Genomic DNA, 7822 nt, shown 5'->3' on the forward strand with positions numbered 1-7822 from the left:
GCACAATATTTACTAATTTTCATAACAAATTTTATTAATTCAATAATAACTTTTGTACCTAAAACAATATTTTGGTGGTTATTTAATGGTAAGATTAGATTAAATTTCCTTATTAAATAAGATTTTGTTGGTTTTTTAAATGGTAGGATAAAATTACTTGTTTTACATTAAGTAAAAGGAAGAAAAAAAAAGAGCAAATTGGAGGGAAAATTTTTCATTATAGCATAACAGTGTCAATATTTGCTTTTAGTATAGATTTATAGATAAAGCTAGCTATTCAAATTCCTACGAGTTTTAATTCTTCAGTTTTTTTTTTTTTGATAAAAAATCATCCATTAATAAGAAAGCCATACGGCATCTACAAAGACATTCAACCCCAACAAGAACATTACAAAATAAATCAAAAGGCTAATTGCTTCATCAATACTACAGACACCACATAGAATTTTTGTGAGGGAACGTCCCCCGCTAATATCGCCACATGCTTTCACATCACACGAGAGACTATCTATGGAACAGCTTTCAATTCGCCTTTGCGTATGTACTTATGGAGAAACCTACCTTATGATCCATCTTCATGTGCCCGCCGAATTGACACGCCTTGCAAACCCACATCAGTCCTTGTTAATGAACAAGCCCTAAACTCCATAGATCAAAATCTAGGAAATAAACACACACAAAAATAAAGACAAACCAAAAATCCCACAAATGGGGAATTATTGAAACCTAAAATGCAAAATCAAAGAAAAACAAGGAAAAAGGGTCGAAAATAGTCTAATTTCCGAAGAAGTTAGACGTACTATATTCAGCCTAAACGGACAAACTTTTAGAAAACCCTAGCAGAGAGGGGGAGGGGGAGGAGAGGAGAGGAGAAGCGGCAATCCTTTATTGGCATTTTAATTCTTTAGTTTTGAATGCATAAGTAAATCCAAATTCTTCATTAGCACCAATGATCATGTATGAGTGGTTTGTTTTCGTATTCTTCGACTACCAAGGCCACATACCAAGGCCACCAACACTATGTACTCTTTGTTGCAGGTGGTGGTGAACACGCGTTCAAAGTAACATTCAAAGAGAAAAGAGGTTGAAAAGAACCCTATTTTTAAATGGAATGCAACTTCAATTCAAAGGTAATCTTTAGTATGTATAACGTTGTTGGTTTTAAAGAGATGGTCAACTAAGGCTAGGTACGTTAGAATTGGTCCAATCTAGCACAAAAAAAGGATGGGCTTGGGCAAGACAAAAACACTTTTTTTTAGTTAAATCCAACTCTGACCTGAAAAAAAAAACAAAAAATTTTGTTTTTAACTGACAAACCTGCCACTTTTTACGACCATCTTTTCAAAGGCGACTTCTCACATAAAAGTATTCCAAAGGTGATTTTTGACAAATTTTCTACATTATTAAGGTATCACATACTACAGTGGCGGATCCAGGAATTGTACCTAGAAGGTTCGAACTTCATTAAACACCCGATATTCGAGTGTACAGATATAAATTGGGTATTCAAGTATAAAATAGAGTGTTCAAATAAATATCAATACACAAGTACATAACAAAATAAGTCCAAATTCAGATAAACAAGTTTGATGATTTTTGAGATTTGTTCCAAAAATGCTCCAAACTTTTCATCGTCACACACTACAATAATTAAAAAAAAAAATTGCCTTGAATAATCTGACCTTTGCCTCATCCGCCAAAAATAATTCCACTTATCGATTATTTTTTAGTAATCCGACCTTTATACCTCTTCCGCTTTAAATGGTCCCAACTGGTTATCTAGCTTGTTATTAAAAGTGACTATACACGTGTCAGATTAGGATTGGTAAAAAAAAAAAACAAAAAAAATTAATTTTTTGTTAAAACAGAAAAAATAAAAAAAATCCCAAACCAAAATCCGGCAGCCCCAGCCACCGGCTTTCCAACCACAATCTCCCTTCCCCTCCCCGAATCCGACCACCAACCCCCTTCCCCTTCCCAATTCTGGCCACTCCCTCCAAGTTTTCGGCCGACTTGACTCCAGCAGCAGCCCGCAAACCACCAAATAGCAACGCTACTGCTACTCCTTCACAAATGCGCTCACCAGGTCACAAACCCACAACATCACAACCACTCTCATCGTAACAAACACCAAACAAACCCACCACCACACTCAGTCGCCACCCACCACAGCTGCACCATCAACCGTCGGCAAACATCACTAGAGCATGCAACCACTTCTATGCCCACATATTATCCCCAAAATCGCAAATTAAATCCCTCAAAGTTGCCATTCCTAGGGAAGAGGGACAATATCAGTGGGTAGGATTGGTAGAGGAGGTGATTTTTGTGGGTGGGATGGGTAGGGGAGGTGGTTTCGGTGGTGGGTCTGCCAGGATAGGATGGTCGTTGGGTTTTTTTTTTTTTTTTTTTAATTTTCAATAAATTTTTAGATTATTTTTTCTTTTTTTTAATTTTTTTATTTTAGACTAATTGAGTTGTGACACGTGTGCAAATAGTTCCAAGTCAAAAATAGTAACTTGCTTAGCCGGTATCTAGTCATTTGGGATAATTAGGAGTAGATAGGGTATAGAGGTTGGATTATTAAAAAATAATCGAAAGGTGAGATTTTTTTGGCAGATGAGGCAAAGGTGGGATTTTTTTTGGGCAAATGAGGCAAAGGTGGGATTATTCTTAGCAATTTTTCCTGAAAAAATTAATCAGTAGTACACTACTCTACTGCCCATTTAACAGTTACTCCCTCCATTTTTAAATACTTGTTCCATTTCTCCATGAAGTTTTAGGAGAAAATTAGAAAAAGTAATAAAATATAGATATAGTGAGTTTAGTGGAAGTTAAATAAGAGGACAGAGAATTTAAAAGTAATAAATTTTGGTCCCACTAAATGAGAGAGATGAAATAAATACTATAAAAGGTTTTCAAATAAGAAAATAGAGCAAGTATTTAAAAACGGCCGCAAAAGAAAGTGGAACAAGTATTTAAAAACAGAGGGAGTAACATTTTTAACAATACAAGTATTTTTTTAAAATAAAGGAGCTAATTTTATAATTATAAATTATCCCAGTACATATGATCAAGCAAAGGTATGGCCCATCCATGTACACAAACAGAAGCTCCACAAAATCTAGGTTCAAAGAAGACATGACCCTTAGGTAAGCTAACGAAACAAAAACTAAAGCTAATCCAATAAACTACACAGCAAAACAACCAACATATTAACAATTAAAAAATTGAAAAATTGAAAAAAAGATTTTATATTATTAGATTAACAATAAACAATTGAAGAACAATATACTAGGGGTGCTCAAACCCGGGTACCCGGAGTTTCGGGTACTGGTTTATTTGTCCATGTCCCGACCTGAATATTTCGGGTACCCGAATTATTCGGGTCGGGACATAGGGTACCCGAAGTTTTTAATGATTGTAATTAATTTGCTCCCAAAAGGTAAAAAATTGAAAAACAATTTAGATCTACTACCCAAACTCCACACAATCGAACAACCAATTACACAAAGGTTTGTTTCAATAATAATAATAAATTTTGAAATATAAAAAGAATTAGAAAAAAATATATAATTACATTAGCATCAAGAAACTAGATCTTACATATGCGAATAAATAAATTTATAAACAAAAAAAAAGAGCATATTTTGTACAGATGCAACATAGAAACGCTTGATTCTAGCGACCACCGCGACATTGTTGGGCAAAGTAGCAGCGACCACCGACGATGGAGTTAGGCAAAGCATTAGCGAGCCTCAGACGAAGGTGGGCAAAGCAGCGGTGGGAATGGGAGATTGCATGTCGAGAGTGAGGGAATTGAATGAGAAGGCGATTGAGAATTGGTTTTGAGAGTTTGAGAATAAAGAAGTAGGAAGAAGCAATGGAAGTAGGAAGAACATATAAGAAACTCAAGGAAGAAGATGGAAGGAAGAGAGAGAGTGAGAGAGAGAGGAGAACAACGTGAGAAGAAGAGAGAGAGAGGGAAACGGTGGAGAGAGAGAGAGGAAGAGAGAGAGAAAATGATAACCCTAATTTTGAAATTTGGCAGGGCTTACTTAGTACGTAGTAGCGATTTTTTTTTTAAAAAAAAATTTAATTTGGTATTCGGGTATTCGGGTACCCGTTATTGAAAAAATGTGCCCCATGTCCTGACCCGAAAAAAATAGTTTTTTCTCCTAAATTTCCCATCAGATATTTACCGGGTCATTGGGAAATCGGGTCGGTTTTTTTTTTAACACCCCTACAATATACAATTGACAAATTAACACTTGAAAGACAAAGATTAACAATCTACAATTTAAACAAGTAAAAAACATATTAAAATATTTAAGAAATTGGAGAGAGAGAGAGAGAGAGAGAGAGAGAGAGAGAGAGAGAGAGAGAGAGAGAGAGAGAGAGAGAGAGAGATTGCCGACCTGCCGTGACCTTGGGGAGTAGCCGAGTAGGGGTCCGGCCTCCGGCGGTGGTGATGCTGCAGTGGCCAAAGATTCAGAGAATGAGAAAAGAGTGAACCTAGTGAAGAGGATGGCTAGGGATTTGTCTATGAGAAAATAAAGAGAAACAGAGGATTGAGGAGTAGCCAAAAAAGGAGAAAATTAAAAAGAAAAAAAAAACGAAGAATGTGTCACTTTAAGTTTCGAACGGGGACCTTCTGTCCAAAAATTACTGACCTATCCAACTGGGCTAGCTGCACGCCTAACATTATATATAAATTTGTTTCAAATATTATTTATAAAGTTTTTAAAAATAGAATTCTCATTTTTTTTCCAGATCTAACGGGTTCAGTTGAATCCCTTGAACCCCCGCTAGATCCGCCCCTGACTTCCTATTTTCTTTTTTTTTTTTAACTTCTAAAAATAATTCTAAAGACTAATCTTCTGTCTTTCTTCATATATATTCTTCTGCACGCATCATGGAAATTTCAATCAACTAGAAATTCTTACACCTACTTTTCTAACATACTACAAATCCAACTTGTAGAGACTAAAGAATTAGAGAGTGACGGGTAGCTCAAGTGGGTAGAGTTTTCTTCCCGATTTCAAGAGATTTCGGGATCAATTCCCATCATCCGCCCTTGTGGCTCTTTAAAAAAAACCAAAAAAAACAAACCCAACTTTTATTTTGCTTTCTATGGAGTACCTTTCTCTTGGAATTTTTGCCACAAAATCGAATTTATCCTCTCCTCATTACATCATTTGGTTTTCCTCAATTTCGTGGACTAACAAAAATGGTTCATGATGACAATGGATTTCTCAAATCTTCAACTTCTCCTTCCAATGACTACCACCCAGCCACTGCCACCAGCAACATATGTGAGAACTTATGAATGCGATTAGCGGAATTTCAGAAATACCTTCTTATCATCTAACTAGTTTTTGAGTCGGTTATTACATGGGATTGATCATAAATATAAATTGTAATTTATAACTCAAATTTGTTGTTCATAGAATTGTTATTTGCTACAATTAAATATTTTGTATTCAAAAGATTACATAAATAAAGCAAATGATTAGGTGACCATGTTCATCCATGATATCATATAGCCAATAGAGGATATCATCCAATGCAACCATGATATCATATAGCTAATAGAGGATTTTATCCAGCCAGTAAAGGATATCATCAAACTAAGAATATCATCCAGCCAATAAAGGATATCATAGACACAATCATAAATGATATCATATAGTCAATAGAGGATATCATCAAGGCATAATATCATATAGCGAATAGAGGATATCATCCAGCTAGTAGATGATATGTATAAATGATTGGAGGATATAAATTATTTGATAGAGAATATGTATATCTTGTTTGAGGATATGTATAATTTGTTTGATGATATGTATAACAATGGCGGAACCTTCATTGCAGAGCTCGGACTAAAGGTCATGGGTATAACATAACTTGCTCATTTCTCAACCAAAATGCATGCAATCATCAAAATGTTCACAATTCAACATATAATCATATGGGACAAACAATTTCAACAATTATACATCACATAAGAAAGCCCCAATTCGATTATTTGGGCATTTTTCGAAAAATCCGAGAATTGAACTTTCTCTCTCTTCCGCCATGAATGACCTTGCTTTTCTCCTTCGCCATTGATGTCGTCGTCGTCAATGTCGCCTACAGGGAGATAATGATATCCACCATTATCGTCATCGTCATCTTCTTCGCCGCACAAACTATTTGGTCAAGCTTGACTGACCAAATAGTTTATGATATCATAAACTTCATTCACATTATATATACATGGCATGAGCGACAAATAAATATAAAGCATGTCATTAGCAATGTTATACGGTACAGATTAAACATCAATCGCAAATTTATTCCAATTAAATTAATGAAAATAGAAAAATAAAGAGAAAGAAAAAGAAATAAAGAGAAAAATAAAAGAAAAAGGTAGGAAAATAAATTAATGAAAATAAGATTTGTAAATTGGGTTTTAAGGATTTTTATAGATGCCATTAAGAAGTTGGACAATTATATTCTTCAGAAAAAAAAAATAAATAAATAATAAAGCTTGGAGAATAATCAACTCTTCTTTCAGGACCAACTTTGCTTGAAATGCAATTTAATAATATCAAAATAAGCTTTACATGTTCGCGATGGAATAGGAGAATGTAAGTGAAAATGTGTACACATACTGTGAGTTAAGTGAGATAAAATCTAATATACTACCTCCATTAACTTTTAGTTACTCCAAAGTTGCAACTAAAAGTTAACGGAGATAGTATATATAAAGGGGAGTTTTTTCCCAAATTTTTAGAGAGTCACGTAGGATTTAATTTTTTCAGCGCGCCATGTGGGATAATAAATTTTAGTGGTAGCCAATTAAATACGAGATTATTAATTTCTTAAAAAATTAAATAATTTAAATGACACGTAAGCAAAAGTGGAGAATGAGATTTCTTAATTTAAATTAATTAAATATAAAATATTATCTTTTAATATTGGAAATTTTATCTAAATATTTAACTAGTATTTCACGGGCTTTATCTAGTAGTGCTATAAAATAGACTATCTTAAAGGACAAAATGAAATAAAGTAGATATTTTGCATAAGAATTTTTGTATAAGGCGGGCTTTCCTTGATTTATTGTAAGATGAATAATTTGAAGGTACTTTTATTTTTATGGTATTTTAAGCCCTTTAAGATAATTTTTAATTTGTAATGAGCTTGATTGTATTTTAATGTGTAATTTCTTATGGGTCTATGACATGAAGACTTTTGCTAATACATAATTCATCCGTTTCTTTATAGTTGCAACACATACTATCACGGTATTTAAGAAAAGTAGACTTTACATGCTATATTATACTTAAAAGGGGTTAAGAGGTTGTTAGGAGTATAATCAAGTGGACCATGAGCTTTAAATTAAATAAAGATAATAGTACAATTTTTCACCATAAAAATCTTCCTTTTATAGGGTTGCAACTATTGTGACATATTCAGTTTATGAAAGTGTTACAACTATAAAGAAACGGAGGAAGTATTACATTATAAGTGTTTTTTAAGGGTAAAATTTATGTTAGAAAAGTAACTTTTGTAGTATATATATAAGCGTAATTTTAAATACTTTTGGGACAACTTTAACCCGTCTTACAATAATTTTATGAAAGTTCATCTTAATTAAGGGTCTGTTCACTTCAACTTAATTTCAGTTCAGTTTAGTTCAGTTCACCTCTAATCAGTTCAGTTCTTTTCAGCTCCAATCAGTTCGGTTCAGTTCAGTTCAGTTCCTAATTTCCTTCTCTCATAAAATATTCATTTTAGTTCTATTCAGTTCAGTTCAGCTCAGTTCTATTCA

The sequence above is a fragment of the Chenopodium album genome, chromosome 23 (genome assembly GCF_948465745.1).
Source record: "Chenopodium album chromosome 23, dcCheAlbu1.1, whole genome shotgun sequence".
In the NCBI taxonomy this organism is placed as follows: Eukaryota; Viridiplantae; Streptophyta; class Magnoliopsida; order Caryophyllales; family Amaranthaceae; genus Chenopodium; species Chenopodium album.